The sequence below is a fragment of the Mirounga leonina genome, unplaced genomic scaffold (assembly GCF_011800145.1).
Source record: "Mirounga leonina isolate KUSES-001 unplaced genomic scaffold, KU_Mleo_1.0 Mir_101664, whole genome shotgun sequence".
NCBI lineage: Eukaryota > Metazoa > Chordata > Mammalia > Carnivora > Phocidae > Mirounga > Mirounga leonina.
The window spans coordinates 11548777-11576496 of NW_023270175.1; the positions used below are offsets into that span (position 1 = coordinate 11548777).

Sequence of the window (27720 nt, forward strand, 5' to 3'; positions counted from 1 at the left end):
ATCTTCGCGTCTGATTCCAGGACGTTTGCTTGTAAACAGCAATTTTTGAAACCACCTCTGGTATGTATCTTGAGTGATATCGTGGTATTTCTCTTATTTGTGTAATTTAACAGTGTCAGACGCTAGAGGGATACTGGGTTTTTTTAATTTTATCATTTTATTTTATATTTCATTTTACTGTTTATTTTGGGTTTTGTTTTTCTTTCGTTTTATATTGTATTTTTCCCTTATTCATTTTTTTATTGTATATTATATTTTACAGTGTATTTTATATTGTCTTATTTTATCATTGTTTTTAAGTTATTATTTTATTTTAATTTTCGTGTGTATATTTTTTGGTTTTTACGTAAAAAAAATTAATAGAAATGTACTTTACCTAAAATATTATCGTAATTTCAAATGTACAGCGTAGTGATTCGACAATTATATATATTTGGAATTGCTCACCAAGGACCTGTAGTTAACCATCTGTCACCATAGAAAGTTATTATTACATCATTGATTATATTCCCTATGCTATACTTTTCATTGCGGAGACGGATTTATTTTCTGACTGCAATTTCGCACCTCTTAATTGCCTTCAGCTATTTTGCCCATCCCCCACCTCCTCCTTTCCGGCAACCTCGTTTGTTCTCTACATTTTTTTATTCTGTTTCTGTTTTGTGTGTTGATTTGATTTTTAGATTCCACTTATTAGCGAAATAATATGATATTTGTGTTTCTCTGACATTTCTTGTAGCATAATACCATCTGGGTCCATCCACATTAGCACCAATTCTAAGGTTTCAGTCTTCAGTATGGCTGAGTAAATATTCTATTGTGCATATATACCACATCTGTTTTATCCAGTCATCCATGGATGGACGCATAAGTTGATTCCGTATCTTTGCTATTGTATATAATGCTGGAGTAAACATTAGGATGAATATGTTTTTTCATATTAGTGTTTTTGTTTTTGTTTGGGTAAATACCCAGAATTACTGTATTGTATGATACCTGTATTTTTAGTTTTTTAGGGATGTCCACACTTGTTTCTCATAGCGGCTGCATCAACTTACCTTCCCACCAACATTCAGAAGCATTCCCTTTTCTACACATCCTGTGCAATACTTATTTTTTCTCTTTTTGACCCTGGGCATTCTGACTGGTGTTACGTGATATCGGGGTTTTGATTTGCATTTCCCTGGTATTTAGTGATGTTGAGCATCTTTTATGTGTTCATTGGCCATATGTAATTTTTTTTAAAGAAAAATGTCTATTTAGGTACTCTGCCCTGTTTTGATTTGATTTTTGTTTTGGTGTTGAGTTGTATGCGTTGATTATAAATTTTGAATATTAACCTCTTATCAGATACATGATTTACAATTTTTTTCTCTATTCTGGAGGTTACCTTTTTGTTTTTTTGCTCATTTCCATTGCTGTGCAAAAGCTTTTTAGTTTGATGTAGTCCCATTTAATTATTTTTGCTTTTATTTCCCATGCCTGAGGAGACATATCCAGAAAAATATTGTTATGGCTGATGTCTGTAAGTTTTCTGTGTTTTCTTTTAGGAGCTTTATGGTTTCAGATCTTACATTTTGGTCTTTATTTTGTTATTTTATTTTATTTTATTATTATTATTATTTTTTAAGTAGGCTCCATGCGCATCCTAGAGCCGAACATGGGGCTTGAACTAATGACACTGAGATCAAGACTTGAGCTCAGATCAAGAGTCAGATGCTTAACTGTTTGAAGCACCCAGGCGCCTCTTACATTTTGGTCTTTTGTTTATTTTCAGTTTATTTCCGTGTATTGTGCAAGTAAGTGGTCCAGTTTCATTCTTTTGCATGTAGCTGTTCATTTTCCTAGCACCATTTATTGATGAGACTGTTTTTTTCCCCATTGTATATTCTTGTCCCCTTTGTTATAGATTAATTGATCATATAAGCTTGGTTTTATTTCTGGGCTGTTTTTTTTTTTTTAAGATTTTATTTATTTACTTGAGAGAGCAAGAGCGCACACGTGCACATTCGAGAGAGCATGAGCAGGGGAGAGGGGCAGAGGGAGAGGGAGAAGCAGACTCCCCACTGAGCAGGCAGTCTGTCGTGGGGCTAGATCCCAGGACTCTGGGATCATGACCTGAGCCAAAGGCAGCCGTTTAACCGACTGAGGCACCCAGGCGCCCCTGGCTGTTACATTCTATTGATCCATGTACCTGTGTTTTTGCCTGTAGTACCGTTCTGCTTTGATTACTATTGCTTTGTAGTATAGTTTGAAATCTGGTGGTGTGATACCTCCAGATTTGTTCTTAAGGTTGCTTTGACTATTCTGATTGTTTTGTGGTTCCAAGGAATTTTTAGGTTTATTTGTTCTAATTCTGTGAATCCATTTACAATGACATGGATGGAGTTAGGGAGTATAATGCTATACACTCATATGTGGAATTTAAGAAGCAAAACAAATGAGCAAAGAAAAAAAGAGAGAGAGAGAGACAAACCAAGAAACAGACTCTTAAGTATAAAGAACAAACTGATGGTTACCAGAGGGTAGATGGGTGGAGGGATGGGTGAAATAAGGTGATGGGGATTAAGGGGTGCATTTGTCTCGATGAGCACTGGGTGATGTATGGAATTGTTGAGTTACTATATTGTACCCCTGAAACTAATATAACACTGTATGTTAACTATACGGGAATTAAAATAAAGCTTATCAGAAAAACAACAAAAAAACCCCAGTATAGGTGTTTTCATATGAATGGCATTAAACCTGTGGGTTGCTTTGTGTATTATAGACATTTTAACAATATTCATTCTTCCAATCTATGATCATAATATGTATATATATATCTTTATATATGTATATATCTTTATATATGTATATATCTTTATATATATCTTTCTATTTATGTTTCATCTTCGATTTTTTTTATTAAATTTTTTTTTTTTACATTTTGCTTAGTTTGAAATAGTTGACATATAATGTTACTAGTTTCACATATACAATTTAGTGATTGGAGAATTCTCTACATAATGCATTATGCAACGTTCATCATACGTGCGGTTACCATCTGTCACCATACAACATTATAATATTATTGACTATATTTTCTATGTTATACCTTTCACCTCTGCTACATTTATTTTATTTTATTTTATTTTTTTTAGGATTTATTTATTTAAGACAGCGAGAGTGGGGGGGAGGGGCAGAGGGAGAGAATCTTTAAGCAGACTCCCTGCTGAGTGTAGAGCACATTGTGGGGTTCAGGGCTCGATCTCACAACCCATGACCTGAGCCAAAACCCAAGAGTCCGGCTCTTAACCCACTGAGCTACCCAGGCACGCTTGTGACATTTATTTTATAAGTGGTGGTTTGTTACTCTTAATTCCCTTCACCTATTTTGCCTATTCCATCCCTTACCCCCTTTCCTCTGGCAACCACCAGTTTGTTCTCTGTGTTTATGAGACTGTTTCTGTTTTTTTTTTTGTTTATGAATTTGTTTTGTTTTTTAGAATCCACATACAGGTGAAGTCATATGATATTTGTCTTTCTCCATCTGATTTATCTTATGCAGCATAATACCCTCTAGGTCGATCCATGTTTTTGTGAATGGGATGATTTCATTCCTTTTTATGGCTGAGTAATATTCCATTGCATGTATATTTCACATCTTTTTAATTCATCTGTCAATGGACACAGGTTGCTTTGATGTCTGGGCTTTGTAAATAATCTTGCAATAAACATAGGGGTGCATATATCTTCTTGAATTAGTGTTTTTGCATTCTTTGCATATATACCCAGTAATGGAATTACTTGATCATATGTATTTTCTATATTTAATTTTTTGAGGAGCTTTCATAGTGTTTTCCACAGTGGTTGCACCAATTTCCATTTCCACAAACAGTGCACATGGATTTCCTTTTCTCTACATCTTCACCAAAGGTTATTTCTTGACTTTGATTTTAGCCATTCTGACTCGTGTGAGGTGGTATCTCATGTTGTTTTGATTTCCATTTCCCTGATAACTAGTGATATTAAGCATCTTTTAATGTGTATTGACCGTCTATATGTGTTTTTTGGACAAATGTGCTATTTTGATTTGTATAACATTGTAATATAATTTGAAATCTGGGATTGTGATATTTCCAGTTTTGTTCTTCTTTTTCAGGATCGCTTTGTCTATTCGGGGTCTTTCGTAGTTCCATACAAATTTTCGGATCATTTGTTCTAATTCTGTAAAAAATACTGTTGGTATTTTGATAGTTATTGCATTGAATTTGTAGACTGGTTTGAGTAGTGTGGACATTTTAACAATATTAATTCTTCTAACAATGAGGAGGGTATATCTTACCATTTACTTATGTTCTGTTCCATTTTTTATCAGTCATTTATTGTTTTCAGATACAGGTCTTTCACCTTGGTTAAATTTATTCCTAAACAGTTTTTTTCCAGTGCAATTGTAAATGGGATTGTTTTCCTAATTTTCTTTCTGATATTTTGTCATTATTGTGTAGAAACACAACAGATTTCTGTAATTGCTTTTTATATCTTACATGTTTACTGAATTTATTAATTCTAGTAGTTTTTTTGGTGGTCTTTAGGGTTTTTTATATACAGTATACTATGTAGTATATAGTATTATGTCATCTGCAAATAGTGACAGTTTTACTTCTTCCTTACCAATTTGGATGCCATTTATGTATTCTTCTTGTCTGATTTCTGTGGTTAGTACTTACAGTACTGTACTGAAATAAAAGAACCCTTGCCTTCCTGATCTTAGAAGAAAACCTCTCAGCTTTTTAACATTGAGTACGATGTTTGTTGTTTTTCATGTATGGCCTTTATTGTGTTGAGGTATGTTCCTTCTATATCTACTTTGTTGAGAGTGCTTCTCATGAATGGATGCCGAATTTTGTGAAATGTTTTTTCTGCATCTGTTGAGATGATCACACGATTTTTATCTTTCATTACTTAATGTGGTGCATCTCAATGATTGATTTGGAGATACTGAATCATCCTTGCATCCCTGGAATAAATACCACTGGATCATGATGAATGGTCTTTTTAATGTACTGTTGAAATCATTTTGCAATATTTTGTTGAGGATTTTTTTTTAAAGATTTTATTTATTTATTAGAGAGCGAGCGAGAGAGAAACAGCATGAGAGAGGAGAGGGTCAGAGGGAGAAGCAGGCTCCCTGCTGAGCCGGGAGCCCAGTGTAGGACTCGATCCCAGGACCCTGGGATCATGACCTGAGCTGAAGGCAGTCGCTTAACCAACTGAGCCACCCAGGCGCCCGAGGATTTTTTTTTTAAGATTTTATTTATTTATTTGACAGAGAGAGACACAGAGAGGGAACACAAGCAGGGGGAGTGGAAGAGGGAGAAGCAGGCTTCCCGCTGAGCAGGGAGCCCGATGCGGGGCTTGATCCCAGGACCCTGGGATCATGACCTGAGCTGAAGGCAGACGCTTAATGACTGAGCCACCCAGGCACCCCTTGTTGAGGATTTTTGCATGTATATTCATCAGGGTTATTGACTTGTAATTTTCTTTTATTGCAGTGTCTTTGTCTGATTTTGGTATTAGGGTAATGCTAGCCTTGTAAAATCAATTTGGAAGCATATTTTTCCTCTTCTATATTTTTGGAATAGTTCAAGAAGGATAGGTATTAATTCTTCTTTAAATGTTTGGTAGAATTTAAAGTATTTCCTTCAGGGGTGCCTGATTGGCTCAGTTGGAGGAGTGTGCAACTGTTGATATCAGAATCATTAGTTTGAGCCCTACATTGGGTGTAGAGATTACTTAAATCAATAAATCCTTTAAAAAATAAAGTGTTGCCTTCATAAATAAAAATTTAAAACAAATCACTAGGAAAATATTTGCAACCGACATAATAAAAAAAGATTTACATTCCCAATATACAAAGAATTCTACAAATTGATAGGAAAAAGACAACCTAACAGAAGAGTGGGCAAAATATATGAATAGAAATTACACTGAAGAAACAAAAATAGCCAATAAACATTTGAAACTATATGTAGTTTCAGTATTCATCAGGTAAATGCAAAGGAAAACAGATCACCCATCAGATTGGCGAAATTTTTGAAAATTAATAATATTCAGTGTCAGCATATTGGAGAAAGAACACTTTCCTATACTGTTGATAGAACATTTTTGGAGAATAGTTTGTATATTTTTTAATGGATGATTGTAGGTTTCTTTTTTTTTTTTTTAAGATTTTATTTATTTATTTGAGAGAGAGAGTGAGAGAGAGCACAAGGGGGGGGGGGAGCGGGAGAGGGAGAAGCAGACTCCCTGCTGAGCAGGGAGCCTGATGCGGGACTCGATCCCGGGACTCCAGGATCATGACCTGAGCCGAAGGCAGTCGCTTAACCAACTGAGCCACCCAGGCGCCCCTGATTGTAGGTTTCTAATTACTATGGTATTTATATTCCATTGAGTATATTTTGTTAAAGATGTAATAATTTTATTTTATTTTTATTTTATTTTATTTTATTTTTTTAAAGATTTTATTTATTTATTTGAGACAGAGAGAATGAGAGACAGAGAGCATGAGAGGGAGGAGGGTCAGAGGGAGAAGCGGGCTCCCTGCCGAGCAGAGAGCCCGATGCGGGACTCGATCCAGGGACTCCAGGATCATGACCTGAGCCGAAGGCAGTCGCTTAACCAGCTGAGCCACCCAGGCGCCCTATTTTAAAATGTCAGAATTTCTAATAAAGTTATATTCTTTGCAAAAAAAATAAAATAAATGTTTGGTAGAATTCAGCTGTGAAGCTATCTGGTCCTGGATTTATGGGGTTTTATTATTAATTAATTAATCAATTATTTATTTATTTATTTATTTATTATTTTAAGTAGGTTCCACACACAACATGGGGCTTGAACTCACTAACCCGAGATCCAGAGACATGTGCTGTACTGACTGAACCAGTCAGGTGCCCCTGGTCCTGGACTTGTTTGTTGGGAGGGTTTTTTTTAAGATTTTATTTATTTGATTTTTTAAAAAATTTTATTATGTTATGTTAGTCACCATACAATACATCATTAGTTTTTGATGTGGTGATCCACGATCCGTTGTTTTCGTATAACACCCAGTGCTCCATGCAGTACGTGCCCTCCTTAATACACATCACCGGGCTAACCCATCCCCCCTCCCCCTCCCCTCTAAAACCCTGTTTGTTTCTCAGAGTCCATAGTCTCTCATGGTTCATCTCTCCCTCCGATTTCCCCCCTTCATTTTTCCCTTCCTTCTCCTAATGTCCTCCATGCTCTTCCTTATATTCCACAAAGAAGTGAAACCATATGATAATTGACTTTCTCTGCTTGACTTATTTCACTTAGCATAATCTCCAGTCCCATCCATGTTGATGTAAAAATTGGGTATTCATCCTTTCTGATGGCTGAGTGATATTCCATTGTATGTATGAACCACATCTTCTTTACCCATTCATCCGTTGAAGGGCATCTCGGCTCTTTCCACAGTTTGGCTATTGCGGACATTGCCGCTATGAACATTGGGGTGCATGTGGCCCTTCTTTTCACTACATCTGTGTCTTCGGGGTAAATACCCAGGAGTGCAATTGCTGGGTCATAGGGTAGCTCTATTTTTAATTTTTTGAGGCACCTCCACACTGTTTTCCAAAGTGGCTGTACCAACTTACATTCCCACCAACAGTGTAAGAGGGTTCCCCTTTCTCCACAACCTCTCCAACATTTGTTGTTTCTTTCCCTGTCCATTTTTGCCATTCTAACTGGTGTAAGGTGGTATCTCAATGTGGTTTTGATTTGAATTTCCCTGATGGCTAATGATGATGAACATTTTTTCATGTGTTTGTTAGCCATTTGTATGTCTTCTTCAGAGAAGTATCTTTTCATGTCTTCTGTCCATTTTTTGACTTGATTATTTGTTTTTTGGGTGTTAAGTTTGAGAAGTTCTTTATAGATCTTGTAAAAAAAAGATTTTATTTATTTGAGAGAGAGAGAGAACGAGCAGGGGGGAGGAGCAGAGGGAGAAGCAGACTCCCTGCCAAGCAGGGAGCCTGACTCGGGGCTTGATCCCAGAACCCTGGGATCATGACCTAAGCCAAAGGCAGATGCTTAACCTACTGAGCCACCCAGGCGTCCCTTGTTGGGAGTTTTTTGACTACCGATTCAATTCCATTATACTAATTGGTATGTTAAGATTTTCTATTTCTTTTTGGTTGATTCTCGGACTCATAATCTTTTGTATTTCTGTGTTATTAGTTGTAACTTCTTTTTTTTAATTCTTTTTTTTTTTTTTTAAGATTTTATTTATTTATTTGACAGAGAGAGACACAGCGAGAGAGGGAACACAAGCAGGGGGAGTGGGAGAGGGAGAAGCAGGCTTCCTGCCAAGCAGGGAGCCCGATGCAGGGCTCGATCCCAGGACCCTGGGATCATGACCAGAGCCAAAAGCAGACATTTAACGGACTGAGCCACCCAGGCGCCCCTTCTTTTTCATTTCTGATTTTATGTATTTGAGCCCTCTTCTTTTTTCTTGATGAGACTGGCTAAAGGTTTATCAATTTTCTTAATCTTTTCAAAGCATCAGTTCCTAATTTCTGATCTATTTAATATCATGTTTTTCGTCTCTATTTCATTTATTTCCACTCTTTATTATTTCATTCATTCTGCTAAATTTGGGCTTCATGTTTTCTTCTTTTACTAGCTCCTTTAGGTATAAGATTAGACTGAGATTTTTCTTGTTTCTTGAGGTAGGCCTGTATTGCCATAATCTTTCCTCTTAGAACCACTTTGCTCCATCCCATAGATTTTGAAATGTCATGTTTTCAGTTTCATTTGTGTCCAGTTATTTTTTATATTTCCTCCTTGATTTCTTCATTTACCTATTTTTTAAAGATTTTATTTGACAGAGAGAGAGAGAGAGAGAGCACAAGCAGGGGGAGCAGCAGAGGGAGAGGGAGAAGCAGGCCCCCCATGGAGCAGGGAGCCCAATGCGGGGCTCGATCCCAGGACCCTGGCAGATGCTTAAATCATCTGAGGCACCCAAGTTCCCTGACCTATTTGTTGTTTAGTAGTATGTTGTTTAGCTTCCACGTGTTTTTTGGTTTTCTAGTTATTTTTTTTTTTGGTAACTGATTTGTAGTTTCATAATGTGGGCAGAAAAGATGCTTGCTTTGATTTCAGTCTTCTAAAATTTACTGAAATTGTTTGTGGCCTCAAACGATATCTGTCCTGGAGAATATTCCATGTACACTTGAAAAGAATGTGAATTCTGCTGTTTTTGAATGGATTGTTCAGTATATCTCTGTTAAGTCCATCTTGCCTTATGTGTCATTGAAAGTCACTGTTTCATTATCAATTATCTGTCTTGATGATCTATCCATTGATGTAAGTGGGGTATTAAAGTCTTCTATTATTGTTGGCTGTCTGTTTCTCCCTTTATGTCTGTTAATATTTGCTTTATATAATTAGGTGCTCCTATATTAGGTGTATAGATATTTACAAATGTTCTTTCTGTTGGATTTATACCTTTATCATTATGTAATGCCTTTCTCACTTATTACATACAGTCTTTTATTTATTTATTTATTTATTTATTTATTTATTTATTTATTTATTTAAATTCCAGTATAGTTTCAGGTGTATAATTAGTGATCCAACAATTCTATATATTACTCAGTGCTCTTCATGATAAGTCTACTCTTAATCCCTTTCCCCTGTTTCACCCATCCCCCCTCCACCTCCCCTCTGGTAACCATCAGTTCGTTCTGTATAGGTAAGAGTGTTTTTTGGATTGTCTCTGTTTTTCCTTGTTTGTTTGTGTTTGTGTGTTTTTTTTTTTTTTTTTAAGATTTTATTTTATTTATTTGACAGAGAAAGAGACAGCTAGAGAGGGAACACAAGCAGGGGGAATGGGAGAGGGAGAAGCAGGCTCCTGGCCAAGCAGGGAGCCCGATGCGGGGCTCGATCCCAGGACCCTGGAATCATGACCTGAGCCGAAGGCAGATGCTTAACGACTGAGCCACCCAGGCGCCCTCCTTGTTCGTTTGTTTTGTTTCTTAAATTCCACATATGAATGAAATCATATGGTATTTGTCTTTCTCTTAATGATTTAGTTCATTTAGCATTATACCCTCTAGATCCATCCATATTGTTGCAAAATGGCAAGATTTCATTCTTTTTCATGTCTGAGTAATATTACATTGTGTATATACACCACTTCTTTTATGTATGTATGTTTTTATATGTATTTATATATATATATTTTAAGATTTTATTTATTTATTTGAGAGAGAGAGACACAGCGAGAGAGGGAACACAAGCAGGGGGAGTGGGAGAGGGAGAAGCAGGCTTCCCGCGGGGCAAGGAGCCCGATGTCGGGCTCGATCCCAGGACCCTGGGATCATGACCTGAGCCGAAGGCAGACGCTTAAGGACTGAGCCACCCAGGTGCCCCGGGTCATTTTTTTTTTAATCAATTCAGTCACCCTGTCTTTTTTTTCACCATATGTGTTTTGATTGGAGCATTTACTTCATTTACACTTAGAGTAATTGATTGATATGTATGCTTTTTTGATCATTGTTTTTATAGTTGTCTTTTCTTTTTATTCTTGCTCTGTTCCCTTGATGCTTTATGACTTTCTTTAGTATTATGCTTAGATTCCTTTGTCTTAATTGTGTATCTATTACACGTTTTTGGTTTGTGATTACCATGATGTTCATTTATAACTTTCTATGTATGTAGCAATGTGTATTAAGTTGGTGGTCACTTAAGTTTTTTTTTTTTAATTAATTTATTTTTTTATTCTTATGTTAATCCCCATACATTACATCATTAGTTTTAGATGAAGTGTTCCATGATTCATTGTTTGTGCATAACATCCAGTGCTCCATGCAGAATGTGCCCTCCTCAATACCCACCACCAAGCTAACCCTTAACACATACCAAAAGCACTACATTTGTACTCCCCCTTGCATGTTTTATGTGAATGATGTCATATTTTGTTTTTATTTTGTGTATTCCTTGACTTAAGTTTTTAGATATAATTGATTTTACTACTTTTATTTTTTTTATCCTTCATACTACCTAAATAAATGATGGAACTCATATCTTTACTGTGTGTTTGCTTTTACCAGTGTGTTTGCTTTTTCTTACTTCTAGTTATGGCCTTGTGTTTTCTTCTTAAATATGTCCATTTAACATTTCTTGTATAGTTGGTTTAGTGGTGATGAACTGTTTAAAGTTTTGTTTGTTTGTGAGACTCTTTCTTTCTCCTTTAATTCTGAATAACCTTGCCAGTAGAGTGTTTTTGGTGGTAGATTTTTTTCCTTTCAGCACTTTGAATATATCATGCCATTCTCTGTTGGCTTGCAGTTTTTGCTGAAAAATTAGCTGGTAGCCTTATTGTTTTTACCTTGCACATAACTGCTTTTCTCTTGCGGCTTTGAGATGCTCTCTTTATCTTTAATTTTTGACATTTTAATAATTGTTTTTCTTGGTGTGGACCATCTTGAGTTCATCTTTTTGGGGCTATCTATGCCTCCTGAACCTTGATGTCTCTTTTCTTCCCCAGATTAAGGGAAGTTTTCAGGTATTATTTCTTCAAGTTAGTTTTCTGCTTTTCCCTCTTTTCCCTTTCTGGGACCCCCGTTATGCAAATGTTATTATGCTTGATGTTGTCACAAAGGTATCTTGACCTATTCTCATTTTTTAAAAAGATTTTATTTATTTATTTGACAGAGAGAAAGAGCAGGAAAGCACAAGCAGGGGAAGTGGCAGAGGGAGAGGAAGAAGCAGGCTCCTGGCCGAGCAGGGAGCCTGATGCAGGGCCTGATCCCAGGACCCTGGAATCACAACTCGAGTCGAAGGCAGATGCCTAACCGACTGAGCCACCCAGGGTCCCTAGCCTATTCTCATTTTTAAAAATTGTTTTTTCTTGCTGCTCCACATGGTTGCTTTCTATTACCCAGTCTTCCAGCTTGCTGATCCATTCTTCTGCATCCTCTAATTTGCTTATTCCCTCTATAGTATATTTTTCACTTCAGTTATTGCATTCTTTAGCCCTGATTGGTTCTTTTATATATTTTCTATCTCTTTGTTATATTTCTCACTGAGTTCATCCATGTTCTCTCAAATCCAGTGAGTGTCTTTATGACCATTACTTTGAACTCTTTTGTCAGGTAGATTGCTTATCTTTGTTTCACTTAGGTCTTTTTCTGTGATTTTTTAAATACTCTTTCTTTCAGAATATATTCTTCTGTCTCATTTTGTCTTACTCTTTGTGTTTGTTTCTGTGTATTAACTAAGTCAGCTATCTATGTCTCCTGCTCTTGGAAGTACTGGCCTTATGTGGAAGACATCTTGTGATGCCCTTTAGTGTAATCCCTCCTGGTCACCAGAATCAATATACTCCAGAGCTGTCCCTGGTGTGGGCTTCATGCACCTTCTTGTTGTGGCTGAGCCACGTTGCTGCATTTGGGCTGGGGGGTCCGGCTGGTCCTCAGCTTGGTTGTCTGCAATTTTTGTACTCTTACTTTTATAAACTATTCAGTTCTCTCCCACACTGCAAGGCTTTCTAAGGTAAGCTTTTTTGTTGAGGGGGAGAATAACCCACCTCAGGCTGTGTCACTTTGGAGTGTGGATCATTTGGAGCTGAAGACTTGGGGCCCAGCAGACAAAGGAAGAACTTTCGTATTTTTTTTAAGATTTTATTTATTTATTTATTTGACAGAGAGAGACAGTGAGAGAGGGAACACAAGCAGGGGGTGTGGGAGAGGGAAAAGCAGGCTTCCCGCTGAGCAGAGAGCCCGATGCAGGGCTCTATCCCAAGACCCTGGGATCATGACCTGAGCCGAAGGCAGACGCTTAACGACTGAGCCTCCCAGGCACCCTAGGATTTACTCTTTTTCATCTCCTGTGAATTGCTTTCTTTTCCTTTGAAATTACTAACCCATACCTGTTTCTCCTTAGTCCAGAATGAAATATATACTTCATTTTGCCTGACTGTGTTTGGAAACTCTGTTTATGTGGATTCCTTGTAGGTACATAGTTTTGATTTTCGTCTGTTAATCTGTCTCATGTTAGTTTAATCCTTTGACCAGCCAGAAGAATCTTGAAGAATGGAGGAAATTTTTACTCCCCAACAGTTGTTGGGAACGGCCGGATAAATTCTAACTGGATGGACATTGCTCTCCCTAGGGCTGCTGCAGCTGTGAGGTTCTGGGACTTCTGACAAGTTGGCATAAGTTATCAGTTCTTACGACGTTAATCTACTGGGTCTTCGCCTGAAGGTATAACTGAATCAAGAGTGGTAAGCGTCCTTTTCTTTATCTAAATTTAGATTAGCAGGAAAAAATACTTGTGGAACTAGTTCCTTGGGTATACGGACTTTGGTAATACGTATTATTTGTTTTGGAAAGCAAATTAATATTCAGAGACTGAGTTTGTCTTTGATAATAATTTGTTTAGAAGAGGTTCACTGTGAGAATTTTATAAGCCAGTAGCATACAGGATAATGTCTCTTCATAAGCCAATAAAGAAATAATATAATCTAAATTTGTGATAGATTAATCACGTTACCGTTCTAGAAAGGGAGAAGTGAAAGGAATAAAGATCAAACTTAGCTGAGGTGTACCTTTTTAGGAGTTGGTACTCAGGAGAGACTGCTTAGCCAGCTGAAAGGCGAGGCCCACCCACCAGTGAAAAAGTAAAGGTCCCTGTTGCTAGAGTGCTTTGCTAGGGATTAATGGCACTATTGTGTTGGGCAAGAGGATTTTTATCTCAAAGCTGCTGTACAACTTTCACCACTGCTTGTAGAAGATTCACTTTTACCAAGAACAGGCGCTAATTGCCACAAGGTCTTCAGAGAGCTATTTTAGATCAGCAAAATGTTGCCTCTCCAAGACCAAACACTTGAATTGTCCTCATAAATGTAGTATTTACTGTCAAAATTTCCTCCTGCCATACTTGCTTCCTTATATTATGTTTTTATTGATATGCCCCCAGTGGAACCCCCAGCAGCTGAGCTATTGAGTTCTTAACGGTGAGAACAGATGACAGGACAACACCCTAACACAAATTACTTCATTCTTTTTTTTTTTTTTTTAAGATTTTATTTATTTGACAGAGACACAGCGAAGAGAGGGAACACAAGCAGGGGGAGTGGGAGAGGGAGAAGCAGGCTTCCTGTGGAGCAGGGAGCCCGATGCGGGGCTCGATCCCAGGACCGCGGGATCATGACCTGAGCCGAAGGCAGACGCTTAATGACTGAGCCACCCAGGTGCCCCAAATTACTTCATTCTTATATCAAAACAACTTTATTTCTAAAAACTTTGTCTTTATCATAAACAAGTGGATTTGAAATCATATCATAACAATACACAACAATCCAATTTGTAATTTCAACTCACTCACACACTACTTAATCTTAAGGCCCTAATGCCCTGTACAAAGCTAAGTTCACAAAAATGTCTATCCACCCTCTGATTCTACATCACTTACAACCTTAATCACATGCAGTCATTTTGGGGGAGCATTCTTCCTTTGCTGCACATTCTTTTACACCATTGTTTAATGACCAATTTAAGCAACCATATTCCTAATATTCATAGCAAAACCATAATAAAGAACTCCTTAATATGCTATATCCAATTGCCAAATGACAACAAATTAAGCTTTTTAACCCATTCAGTTAAACTTCCTTGAGAATTGTATTTCCATCTATAAGCCATGTTTTATTTTAAGATTTTATTTATTTATTTGAGAGAGGGAGAGTGCATGAGAGAAAGAACAAGCAGGGGGAGTGGCAGAGGCAGAGGTAGAAGCAAGCTCCCGGCCGAACAGGGAGCCTGACTAGGGGCTCGATCCCAGGACCCTGGGATCGTGACCTGAGCCGAAGGCAGACACTTAACCAACTGAGCCACCCAGGTGCCCCTATAAGCCGTTTTTATAAGGTTCCAGGGGTATAAGCACGTATAGTACATTGTATATGCAATATCAAGCACAGGTATGATTGCCATAATATCAGAATTGAAAGCTGTCATAACTTTGGGAATATAATTTTTTTGTCCTCTTTTCAATTCCTGCTGAGTTATTTTAACTTTATTAGTCTTATCTACCATGTTTCTTTATTTAAGTTTCTGTTGTATGATTTAAATTGACTAAATTTATTTTAAGAGTTTCAATGTGAGATATTTCTCTGGTTATTTTACTTTTTTATTTTATTAAAGTTTTTATTTTAATTCCAGTTAGTTAACATACAGTGTTGTATTAATTTCAGATGTACAGTATGATGATTCAACAATTACATACATTACCCAGTGGTCATCACAACAAGTGTATTCCTTAACCCCATCACCTATTTATCCATTCCTCCCTCCACCCACCTCCCCTCTGGTAGCCATCAGTTTGTTCTTGATAGTTAAGGGTCTGTTTCCTGGTTTGTCTCTGTTTTTTTCCCCTTTGCTCATTTGTTTTGTTTCTTAAATTTCACATGACTGAAATCACATGGTAGTTGTCTTTCTCTGACTGTCTTATTTTGCTTAGTATTATACTCTCTAGCTCCATCCAAGATTTCATTCTTTTTATGGCTGAATAATATTGTGTTGTATATATATACCATATCTTCTTTATCCATTCATCAAACGATGGACATTTGGGTTGCTTCCATAATTTGACTATTGTAAATAATGCTGCTATAAACATAGGAGTGCATGTATCCCTTTGAATTAGTGTTTTTGTATTTTTTGGGTAAATGCCCAGTAGTGCAATTGCTGGGTCAGTAGGGCAGTTTTATTTTTAATTTTTGAGGAACCTTCATACTGTTTTCCACAGTGGCTACACAAGTTTGCATTCCCACCTATGGTACCCAAGGGTTCCTTTTTCTCCACATCCTCCCCAATACCTGTTATTTCTGGTGTTGTTGATTTTAGCCATTCTGATAGGTGTGAGGTGATATCTCACTGTACTTTTGATTTGCATTTCCCTAATGATGAGTGATGTTGAGCATCTTTTCATGTGCTTGTTGACTGTCTGTATGTCTTCTTTGGAAAAAAATGTCTGTTCACGTCCTCTGCCCATTTTTTAATTGGATTATTTGTTTTTTGGGGTGTTGAGTTGTATCAGTTCTTTATATATTTTGGATACTAACCCTTTATTGGATACATCATTTGCAAATATCTTCTTCCATTCCATAGGTTTTCTTTTAGTTTTGTTGATTGTCTCCTTCGCTGTAGAGAACCTTTTTATTTTGATGCAGTCCCAATAGTTGAGTTTCCCTTTTGTTTCCCTTGCCTCAAGAGACATACCTAGAAAAAAAGGTGTTGTGGCTAATGTCAGAGATGTTACTGTCTATGTTCTCTTCTAGGATTTTTATGGTTTCAGGTCCCACATTTATGTATTTAATCCATTTTGAATTTATTTTTGTGTATGGTATAAGACAGTGGTCCAGTTTCGTTCTTTTGCATGTTGCTGTCCAATTTTCCCAACACCATTTCATGAAGAGATTGTCTTTTCCCCATTGTATGTTCTTGCTTACTTTGTCATAAATTAATTGACCATAAAAGTATGGGTTTATTTCTGGGTTTTCTATTCTGTTCCATTGATTTTGTGTCTGTTTTTGTGCCAGTACCATACTGTTTTGATGACTATAGCTTTGTAATATAATTTGAAATCTGGAATTGTGATGCCTCTAGCTTTGTTTTTTCTTTTTCTTCTTCTTTTTGTTTTTCCTTTTTTTTTTTTAGAGAGGGAGGGGGAGGGGGGAAGGAGGGGAGGGAGAGTGAGGCTCTTAAGCAGGTTCCATGCTCAGCAAGGAGCCCGAGGCAGGGCTCAATCTCACAACCTTGAAATCATGACCTGAGCCAAAATCAAGAGCCAGACACTTAACTGACTGAGCCACCCAGGTGCCCCAAGATTTTACTTTTTTTTTTTCTCAGTAGTCTCTACACCCAACATGGGGCTTGAACCCACACCCTGAGATCAAGAGTCATATGCTCTACTGACTAAAGCAGCCAGGCACTCCTTTGCTTTGCTTTTTTAAGATTGCTTTGGCTAGGGGTGCCTGGGTGACTCAATCGGTTAAGTGTCTGCCTTCATCTCAGGTCATGATCTCCAGGTCCTGGGATCGAGCCATGCGTTGGGCTCCCTGCTCAGCGGGGAGCCTGCTTCTCCCTCTGCCTCTGCCTCTCCCCCCTGCTTGTGCTCTCTCTCTGTCTGTCAAATAAATAAATAAATAATCTTAAAAAAAAAGATTGCTTTGGCTATCAGAGTCTTTTGTGGTTCCATACAAATTTTAGGATTGTTTGTTCTAGTTTTGTAAAAATTGCTGTTGGTATTTTGATAGGGATTGCATTAAATGTGTGGATTGCTTTGGGTAGTATAGACATTTTTTGTACTTTAATTTTTTAATTTAAATTCAATTAGTTAACATATAATGTATTATTAGTTTTAGAGGTAGAGTTCAGTGATTCATCAGTCTTATATACATCAGTATAGTGCTCATTATATCATGTGCCCTCCTTAACAAACATTAAAAAAAAAAAAGATTTTATTTATTTATTTGAGAGAGGGAGACCATAAGTGGGGGAGGGAGGGGCAGAAGGAGAGGGAGAAGCAGACTCCTCGCGGAGCAGGGAGACCAATGTGGGGCTCGATCCCAGGACCCCGGGATCATGACCTGAGCTGAATGCAAATGCTTAACCAAGCCAGGCGCCCCTAAACATTTTCTTTTTTAAGTACACTCTATGCCCAACGTGGGGCTTTAACTCATGACCCCAAGATCAAGGGTCACATGCTCTATTGACTGAGCCCCCCCAGGCACCCCCTAGTATATAGACTTTTTTTAAAAAAGATTTTATTTATTTAATTGACAGAGAGAGAGAGACAACGAGAGAGGGAACACAAGCAGGGGGAGTGGGAGAGGGAGAAGCAGGCTTCCCGCCGAGCAGGGAGCCCGATGTGGGGCTCGATCCCAGGACTCTGGGATCATGACCTGAGCCGAAGGCAGATGCTTAATGACTGAGCCACCCAGGTGCCCCCTAGTATAGACATTTTAACAATATTTGTTCTTCCAATCCGTGAGCATCGAATGTCTTTCCATTTCTTTGTTGTCTTGAATTTCTTTCATCAGTGTTGTATAATTTTTAGAGTACAGGTCTTTTACCTCTTTGGTTAGGTTTATTACTAGGTGTCTTATTATTTTTGGTGCATTTGTAAATGGGATTGCTTTCTTAATTTCTCTTTTTGCTGCTTCATTATTGGTGTATAGAAATGCAACAGATTTCTGTACATTGATTTTGTATCCTGTGACTTTACTGAATTCGTTTATCATTTCTAGCTGTTTCTTGGTGGAGTTTTTTGGGTTTTCTATATATAGTATTATCATCAACAAATATGGAAACTTTTACGTCTTCCTTACTGATTTGGATGCCTTTTACTTACTGTTCTTGTCTGATTGCTGTCACTAGGACTTCCTGTACTATTTTGAATAAAAGTGGTGAGAGTGGACATGCATGTCTTGTTCCTGACCTTAGGTGAAAAGCTCTCAGCTTTTCTTATTAGGGATGATGTTAGTGGTGGGTTTTTCATACATGGCCTTTATTATGTTAAGGTTTGTTCCCTGTAAACCTAGTTTGTTGAGGGTTTTTATCATGAATGGATGTTGTACTTTGTCCAGTGCTTTTTCTGTGTCTATTTAAATGAGTATATGGTTCATACCCTTTTTCCAATTGATGTGATGTATCATCTTGACTGATTTGTGTATATATTGAACCACCCTTGCAGCCCAGGAATAAATCCCACTTAATCATAGTGAATGATTTTTATTTTTTTAAAGATTTTCTTTATTTATTTGAGAGAGAGAGTGAGAGAGAGAGAGAGAGAGCACAAGATGGGGGAGCGGGAGAGGGAGAAGCAGACTCCCTGCTGAGCAGGGAGCCCGACGCGGGACTCGATCCCGGGACTCCAGGATCATGACCTGAGCTGAAGGTAGTCGCTTAACCAATTGAGCCACCCAGGCGCCCGTGAATGATTTTTTTAAGGTATTGTTGGATTCGGTTTGGTCGTACTTTGTTGAAAATTTTTTTATCTATATTTATTAGAGGAATTGGCTTTTAGTTCTCTTTTTAGTGGTGTCTTTATCTTGTTTTTGTATCAGGGTAATGCTGGCCCCATAGAAGGAATTTGGAAGTTTTCTTTTCTTTTTCTAATTTTTGGAATAGTTTAAGAATAGGTATGAACTCTTTAAATGTTTGGTAGAATTTGCATGTGAAGACGTCTGGTCCTGGAATTTTGTTTGTTGGGAGTTTTTGGATTAGTTATTAAATTACTTTGCTGGTTATTGGTCTGTTTATATATTCTGTTTCTTCCTGTTCTAGTTTTGGTAGTTTTTTTTTTTTTTAAAGATTTTATTTATTTATTTGAGAGAGAGAGAATGAGAGACAGAGCATGAGAGGGAGGAGGGTCAGAGGGAGCAGCAGACTCCCTGCCGAGCAGGAAGCCCGATGCGGGACTCGATCCCGGGACTCCAGGATCATGACCTGAGCCGAAGGCAGTCGCTTAACCAACTAAGCCACCCAGGCGCCCCTAGTTTTGGTAGTTTATATGTTTCTAGGTATTTATCCATTTGTTCTAGGTTGTCCAACATGTTGGCATATAGTTTTTCATAATCTCTTACAATCCTTTGTATTTTTATGGGGTTGGTTGTTATTTCTCCTTTCTCTTTTGTGTTTTTATTTACTTGGGTCCCTTTTTTTCTCGATAAGTCTGGCTAGAGGTTTATCAATTTTATTGATTTTTTTTTTTTTTTCAAAGAACCAGCTCTTGGGGGTGCCTGCATTTGTCAGTCAATTAAGCGTCTGACTCTTGGTTTTGGCTCAGGTCATGATCTCATGGGTTGTGAGATCAAGCCCAGCGTCAGACTCCACACTCAGTGGGGAGTCTGCTTAAAGATTCTCTCCTCCTGCCCCTCCCCCTAGTTGTCCTCTCTCTCTCTTTCAAATAAATTAATAAATCTTTAAAAAAAGGAAAAAGACAGGGCGCCTGGGTGGCTCAGTTGGTTAAGCGACTGCCTTCGGCTCAGGTCATGATCCTGGAGTCCCGGGATCGAGTCCCGCATCGGGCTCCCTGCTCGGCAGGGAGTCTATTTCTCCCTCTGACCCTCTTCCCTCCCATGCTCTCTGTCTCTCATTCTCTCTGCTCAAATAAATAAATAAAATCTTAAAAAAAAAAAAAAAAGGAAAAAGACAAAGAAGAACCAGCTCCTGGTTTCATTGATCTGTTTAATATTTAAGGTTTTTTTTAGTTTCTGTATCATTTATTTCTGCCCTAATGTCTATTACTTCCTTCATTCTGCTGGTTTCAGGTTTTGTATATTGTTCTTTTCTAGCTCCTTTAGGTGTATGGTTAGGTTGTTCATTTGAGATTTTTCTTGATTTTTTTTAAATATACATATTTTTAAAGATTTATTTATTTATTTGAGGGGGGAGGGAGTGCACGTGACCAGGGGCAGGGGTAGAGGGAAAAAATCTCAAGCAGACTCCCCATTGAGCACATGGAGCCCAATGGGGGGCTTGATCCCACAACCCTGAGATCATGACCTGAGCTGAAATCAAGAGTCAGATGCTTAACCGACTCTGCCACCTAGGCGCCCTTTTTCTTGCTTCTTGATATAGGTCTGTATTGGTATAAATGTCCCTCTTAAAACTGCTTTTGCTGCATCCTAAAAGTTTTGGACTGTTGTGTTTTCATTTTCATTTGTTTCCATGTACTTTTTAATTTTCTTCCTTTATTTCCTATTTAACCCATTCATTGTTTAGTAGCATGTTATTTATTTAAGTTTTATTTATTTATTTTTCGTAATGTCCACACCCGGTGTGGGGCTCGAACTCATGACCCTGAGATCAAGAGTCACATGCTCTTCTGACTGAGCCAGCCAAGCTCCCAGAAGCATGCTATCTGACCTCCATGTATTTGTGGGCTTTCCAGATTTTTTTCTTGTGGTTGACTTCTAGTTTCATAACATTGTGGTCAGAAAAGGTGCATGATATAATTTCTATCTTGAATTTGTTGAAGTTGTTTTGTGGCCTGTATGTGATCTAGTCTTGAGAATGTTATTGTGTGCACTTGGAAAGAATGTGTATTCTGCTTTTTAGGATGGAATGTTTTGAATATATCTGTTAAATCCATCTGGTCTACTGTGTCACTCAAAGCCATTGTTTCCTTGTTGATGTTCTGTTTAGATGATCTGTCCATTGATGTAAGTGGGGTGTTAAAGTCCCCTATTTTTATTATATTACTACCAATTAGTTCCTTTATGTTTGTTATGAACAGTTTTATATATTTGTGTGCTCCCATGTTGGGTGCATAAACATTTATAATTGTTATATCTTGTTGGATTGTCTCCTTTATGATTATATAGTGCCCTTCTTTGTCTTTTGTTACAGTCTTTGTTTTAAAGTCTATTTTGTCTGATATCAGTATTGCTACTCTCACTTTTTTTTGACATCTGTTTGTATGATAGATGTTTCTCCATCTCCTTACTTTCAATCTTCAGGTGTCTTTATGTCCACAGTGACTCTTTTGTAAGTAGCATATAGGTGGGTCTGATTTTTGTTTTTGTTTTTACTTTGATGTGGCCTCTTCTGTCTTTACTTTTGGAGTTTGTTCTGTCAATCTTCAGGTCGATTTCTAGGGTATTTAGGATGATTTGATAGTTACCTCATTGTGTTCGTGGGATGAGGTGAGCTTAGGGTCCTCTTACTCTGCCATCATCTTCCTCTCTCTTCCTGATGTTGCTTATTAAGGCTGTATCCTAGATGGGTCGTGTTTTTTTTTAAGATTTTATTTATATATTGGGGGAGAGAGCAACAATATCAAGCAGACTCTGTGCTGAGCGTGGAGCCTGACATGAGGTTCGATTTCACAACCCTGAGATCATGAACCTGAGCCGAAACCAAGAGTCAGATGCTTAACTAACTGAGCTACCCAGGCACACCTGGGTCATGTTTTTTATTCATTCTGTCACTTTATGTTCTTTGATTGGAGCATTTAGTCCCTTTACATTCAAAGAAAGTATTAATAGTTAAGTACTTATTGCCATTTTATTACTTGTTTTGTGGTTACTTTGAAGATTTTCTCTGATCCTTTCTTTTTCATGGTTTGCTGGTTTTCTTTAGTGATATATTTGAATTTCTTTCTCTTTCTTCTTAGCATATTTATTAGCGGTTTTTGACCTGTGGTTGCCATTATGTTTATATATAATATCTTCTGCATATAGCAGTGTATATTAAATTGATGGTCATTTCAGTTTCAACCAATTCTTTACTCCTCTCCTCCCCACATTTTAGGTATATGGTGTCATATTTTAAATCCTTTTATTTTATGAGTTCCTTGATGATATTTTTACAGAAATATTCATTTTTACTGCTTTTTTGTTTCCTACCTTCATAGTGTCATTTTTTTGGTTTTTCCTTTCCACTTAGAGAGTTCCCTTTGATATTTCTTGCAGGGCTGGTTTAGTGGTCATGAACTCCTTTAGTTTTTGTTTGTCTGGGAAAGTACCTCTATTTCTATTCTGAATGATTGTCCTACTGGATAGAGTATTCTTGGCTGCAGATTTTTCCCATTCAGCATTTTGAATATATCATCCCACTCCTTTTTGGTCTGGAAAGTTTCTGCTGAAAAATCCCCTGATGGCCTTGTGGGGTTTTCCTTGTATGTTACTGTTTTCTTTTGTCTTGCTCCTTTTTAACATGTTTTCTTTATCACTGTATTTTGCCAGTTCGGTTATAATGTCTTGGTATATATCTGCTTTTGTTGATTTTGTTGGGAGTTCTCTGTGCCTCTTGGATTTGAATATCTGTTTCCTTTCTCAGATTAGGGAAGTTTTCAGCTATTATATCCTTAAAAAGTTTTCTGCCCCTTTCTCTCTCTCTTTTTATTTTTATTATTTTAAAAAATATTTATTTGTTTGAGAGAGTGAGAGAGCATGAGAGAGGGGAGGGTCAGAGGGAGAAGCAGACTCCTGCTGATCAGGAAGCCCAGGTGGGGCTTGATCCTGGGACTCTGGGATCATGACCTGAGCCAAAGGCAGAACATGACCTGAGCCAAAGGCAGACGCTTAACCTACTGAGCCACTCAGGCACCCGCCCCCGTTTTTAAAGATTCTATTTTATTTTTTAAGTAATCTCAATACCCAGTGTGGGGCTCAAACCTACAACTGCAAGATCAAGAGTCTTACACTCCACCGAATGAGCCAGCCAGGTGCCCCAAGCCCCCTTTTCTCTTCTTCATCTGGAACTCCTGTAATATGAATGTTAGTACATTTAATGGAGTCACTGATTTCCCTAAGTATGTTCTTGTTTTGCATAATTCTTTTCTCCTTTATTTAGCTTGCTTACTTTCCATTATTCTATCTCCTAAATCATTAATTTGTTTTCCTTCCAGCCTGCTGTTCATTGCATCAAGCATGTTTCTTTCCTTCTTTCTTTTTTTAAAAAATATTTTATTTATTTATTTGACAGAGAGAGAGACAGCGAGAGAGGGAACACAAGCAGGGGGAGTGGGAGAGGGAGAAGCAGGCTTCCCGCAGAGCAGAGAGCCCAATGTGGGGCTCGATCCCAGGGCCCTGGGATCATGACCTGAGCCAAAGGCAGATGCTTAACGACTCAGCCACCCAGGTGCCCCAAGCATGTTTCTAATCTTGTTTATTGCACTATTCATCTCTGGTTCTTTTTTATGTCTGTGTTAAGTGTCTCACTGATGTCTTCTACTCTTTTCTCAAGTCTGGTGAGTATCCTTATTATCATTGCTTTCAGTACTCCATCGTCCATGTTACATCTGTTTCACTTAGATGTCCAGCTGTGGCCTTGTCCTGTTCTTTCATTTGGGACAAATTTCTGTCTTCTCGTTTTGTCTAAGTCTCTGTGCCTGTTTCTATGTTAAGTCAGCTCCATCTCCTGTATCTGAGGATAATGACCTTATGAAGAACAGGTCTGTAGTGCCCTGCTGTGTAGTGTCCCCTGTTCCCCAGGGCTTGGTGCTTCTGGAAGTGTCTCCAGTGTGTGCTCCATGTGCTCTGCTGTTTTATCCTGGCTGCCTTATCCTGCAGGCCAACAGTCTGCAGAGGCTCTTTGCCTGTGGTGGGCAGTGTTTGGTCTGAATGTGGTGCATTTTAACCAGGTGTGCTCTGGTCCACTTGTGAAGTAAGACCAGTCACCACTGCTACCGGAAATGAAGTTCCACAGTACTCCCAGGTCAGGAGACATGGCGGTGGCAGGGGTTTGGGTCAGTCATTTGGGGGTGGGGTCCCACCGCACTGGCACTGAGGAATCATGTCTGGGAAGAGAGGTTCCACCATAGCATGGGGTGGGGAACTTGGTGGAAGTGAGTCAGATAGCAAGTGTCAGCACTGCCCTGGTTCCTACAGGTGGCTCTTCGTTTATGCTGAGGGACAGGGGAGGGGAATGGCATGTGCCAGCTCCTTTGTTCCTGGAGGGGTCTCTGCGTGAATGCTGCCTCTCTGCTGCCTCTCTGGGACTTGCCTCAAGATGAGCAGATGACCTCCCACTGTGTGCCCCAGGCGCTCTTCAGATTGCTGTTTCTGCACTATATGTGTGTGGGCTCTTTGCCCTGCCTTCTCTCCAAGAGCAGTGCAGCGTCCTCCGTGCTCTAGTCCTCTGTGCTCCATCTGAGCCAAGCCCGCTGACCTTTAAAAGTGCAGGCTTTAAGCCCTGCTAGTTCCAAGAACTCAAGAAATTGGCCCCTTTTGCTTTCCAGGCCAATTGCTATGGAGAGTCATTTTCCCTGTGTACTCCCTTGTGTGCTAGTCTGTCTCTTACCCTTCTCTGCGACTCTGGCTCTTTCCCCACCACAGTGGCCACGATCTGTTTCTCTCCCAAACCACATCTCCACGCTTCCTACCATCTTCGATGTGTCCTCTTCTCTACTTTTAGTTGTGGAGTTATTTCTGCCAGTCTTCAGGTCGATTTCAGGGATATTTAGGATGATTTGATAGTTATCTAGATGTACTTGCAACAGGAGGTGTCCCTAGGGTCCACCTATTCACGGCCATTTTCTCTCTGGTTATTTTATTTTATTTTATTTTTTAAAGATTTTATTTATTTATTTGACACAGAGAGAGAGAGAGCGCACAAGCAGCAGGAGAGGGAGGAGAAGCAGGCTCCCTGTGGAGCAGGGAGCCTGATGTGGGGCTCGATCCCAGGAGCTTGGGATCGTGATCAGAACCGAAGGCAGACACTTAACGGACTGAGCCACCCAGGCGCCCTTATTTTATTTTCTAAAAGATTTATTTGTTTATTTTAGAAAGAGAGTGGTGGGAAGAGCAGAGGGAGAGAGAATCTCAAGCAGACTCCCTGCCGGGTGCAGAGCCAGATGCAGGGCTTGACCAAGAGAACCAAGAGAAGGACACTTAACCAACTGAGCTACCCAGGCGCCCCTCTCTGGTTACTTTAATAGTTTGTATATCTTCTATTGACCTTGAATAATATCTTTTACCTTTTATTGTCATATTCATTATCTTTTATTTTTACACATCCCATCATGTTGTGTTCCTTACTTTTTTCTTGACTGCAATAGGTTGGGGTGTGGTTTGGCTTAGAGCATACTATCATGGTCCAATTTCCCATATTACATATAACTGGTTGAGGAAGCATGGAGGCCATGGTCATGGCTACTCGTAACACAGGTTCATGCAAACATCTAGCAGTAATAAATGTAATTTGGTCCGTTCTACTAGCATATCCTTTTTTTTTTTTTTTAAGATTTTATTTATTTATTTGACAGAGAGAGACACAGCGAGAGAGAGAACACAAGCAGGGGGAGTGGGAGAGGGAGAAGCAGGCTTCCCGCCGAGCAGGGAGCCCGATGTGGTGCTTGATCCCAGGACCCTGGGATCGACCTGAGCCAAAGGCAGACACTTAAGGACTGAGCCACCCAGGCGCCCCCTACTAGCATATCCTTAAGAACATGTTTTTCTTTTCTCTTAAGGGGGCTCTCTATAGCCTATGGGCTCTATTCTTACTTTTGATATTGGAGAACTGCAAAAGTGTGGTAACCCAACATCATATTCTTTTTTAAGTGCCAATGTATTAAAAGTATTAATACATTTAATAAAATGTATTAAATCTGATAGCATTTTTCAAGTAAGTCAAGGCTACCTCTTTTATTTATTTATTTATTTATTTATTTATTTATTTATTTATTAATATTTTATTTATTTATTTGACAGAAAAAGAAAGAGTGCACAAGCAGGGGGAGCGGCAGGCAGACGGAGAGAGAGAAGCAGGCTCTCCGCTGAGCAGGGAGCCCGATGCGGGGCTCGGTCCCAGGACCCTGGGATCATGACCCGAGCCAAAGGCAGACACTTAACTGACTGAGCCACCCAGGCGCCCCAAGGCTACCTCTTGAGTCTCTGTCCATCTAACTTCCCTATTCTTCCTAGTTATATCATAGATAGGTTTTCATATCATCCCTACATGTAGTATGTGGTGTTTCCAATATCCAAACAGTCTTACCAGTTTATGAGCTTCTTTTGTGGTAGGAGATGTTATGTAGTTTATCTTGTTCATGACTGGGTTTGGTATTTTTCTACCTTCAGAGAACCAAATTATGTCTAGAAATTTTACTGTAGTGTGGGGTCTGTGGACCTTACGTGGGTTAATTGTCCATCCTCTGAGTGTAAGGAATTCAATTCACCCAATTTTGACCTTAATCTGTTCTTCCACGTTATTACCATAAATAAGGATGTCATTAATAGAGGAAATAATGGTTTGTTTATGTGTTGTGTTTTCCTGAAAGGCCTGGATGTCTTGTGTTAGAAGGTGGTGGGGTTTTGTTGGATTGTTAAGGTATCCTTGTGGTAACATAGTAAACTGATATTGTCTGCCTTCCCATGTGAATGCAGTCATGGGTTGATCTTCCTCATCAATTGGAATAGCAAAGAAAATGTCAGATAAGTCTATCACTGTATATTAAGTTCCGGATCCAGTGGTGCTGTAGTTTGTGATAGTGCCTATGTTTGGGAGTGTTCCCTCAATTTTGGGAGGGTGTCTGTTTAAATTCCTATAATTTACTGTAAATCTGTGTGATCCATCTAGCTTTTTAACAGGCAAGATTGGGTGAAAATAGTAGGAACAATAATTTGTTCCTATAATAGTTCCTGAATTTGGTTCTTAACTTGAATATGTCCTCCCTTAAGATTATAGTGGGGTATATTTGTTATTTTAAATGGGGTGAGCAGGGTGCCTGGGTGGCTCAGTTGGTTAAGCAACTGCCTTTGGCTCAGGTCATGATCCCAGGGTCCTGGGATCAAGTCCCACATCGGGCCCCCTGCTCAGCAGGGAGCCTGCTTCTCCCTCTGCCTGCCGCTCCCCCCTGCTTGTGCTCTCTCTCTCACTCTCTCTCACTCAAATAAATAAAAATAAAAATAAATAAATGGGGTGGGCTGTTTAATTGCAGTTCATTTTGGTATAGCTAAGGTATTCTGTGGAATGGTTATATCTTTGTTGTTTACATCTTGTATTATTACATTTATTTCAAGAATGTTTTCTAAATTGGGCCCTACAAGGCATTTGTCCTTATGGGTGGTATATCGTTAGTTAAGAGTGTATGTACCCATGTCCCATGGGATTAATTTTCCTCCTAATCCTTCAATTAGTCTCTTTGATTGGTAAAGTTTTCTAAATTAGTAGGTTATCCTTGTATCATTGTTACTTGAGACCC

General features: G+C 38.6%; 1 long non-coding RNA gene across 2 annotated transcripts in view; it reads left to right on the top strand.

The window, feature by feature from the left end:
* Nucleotides 1-27720, top strand: part of LOC118012430 — a 63519-nt gene continuing 35799 nt past the window's right edge. For both annotated transcript variants that reach the window (XR_004679704.1, XR_004679706.1), the window contains exons 1-2: nt 1-60; nt 13180-13291. This is a non-coding gene — a long non-coding RNA (uncharacterized LOC118012430). The remainder of the gene's footprint in view (nt 61-13179; nt 13292-27720) is intronic.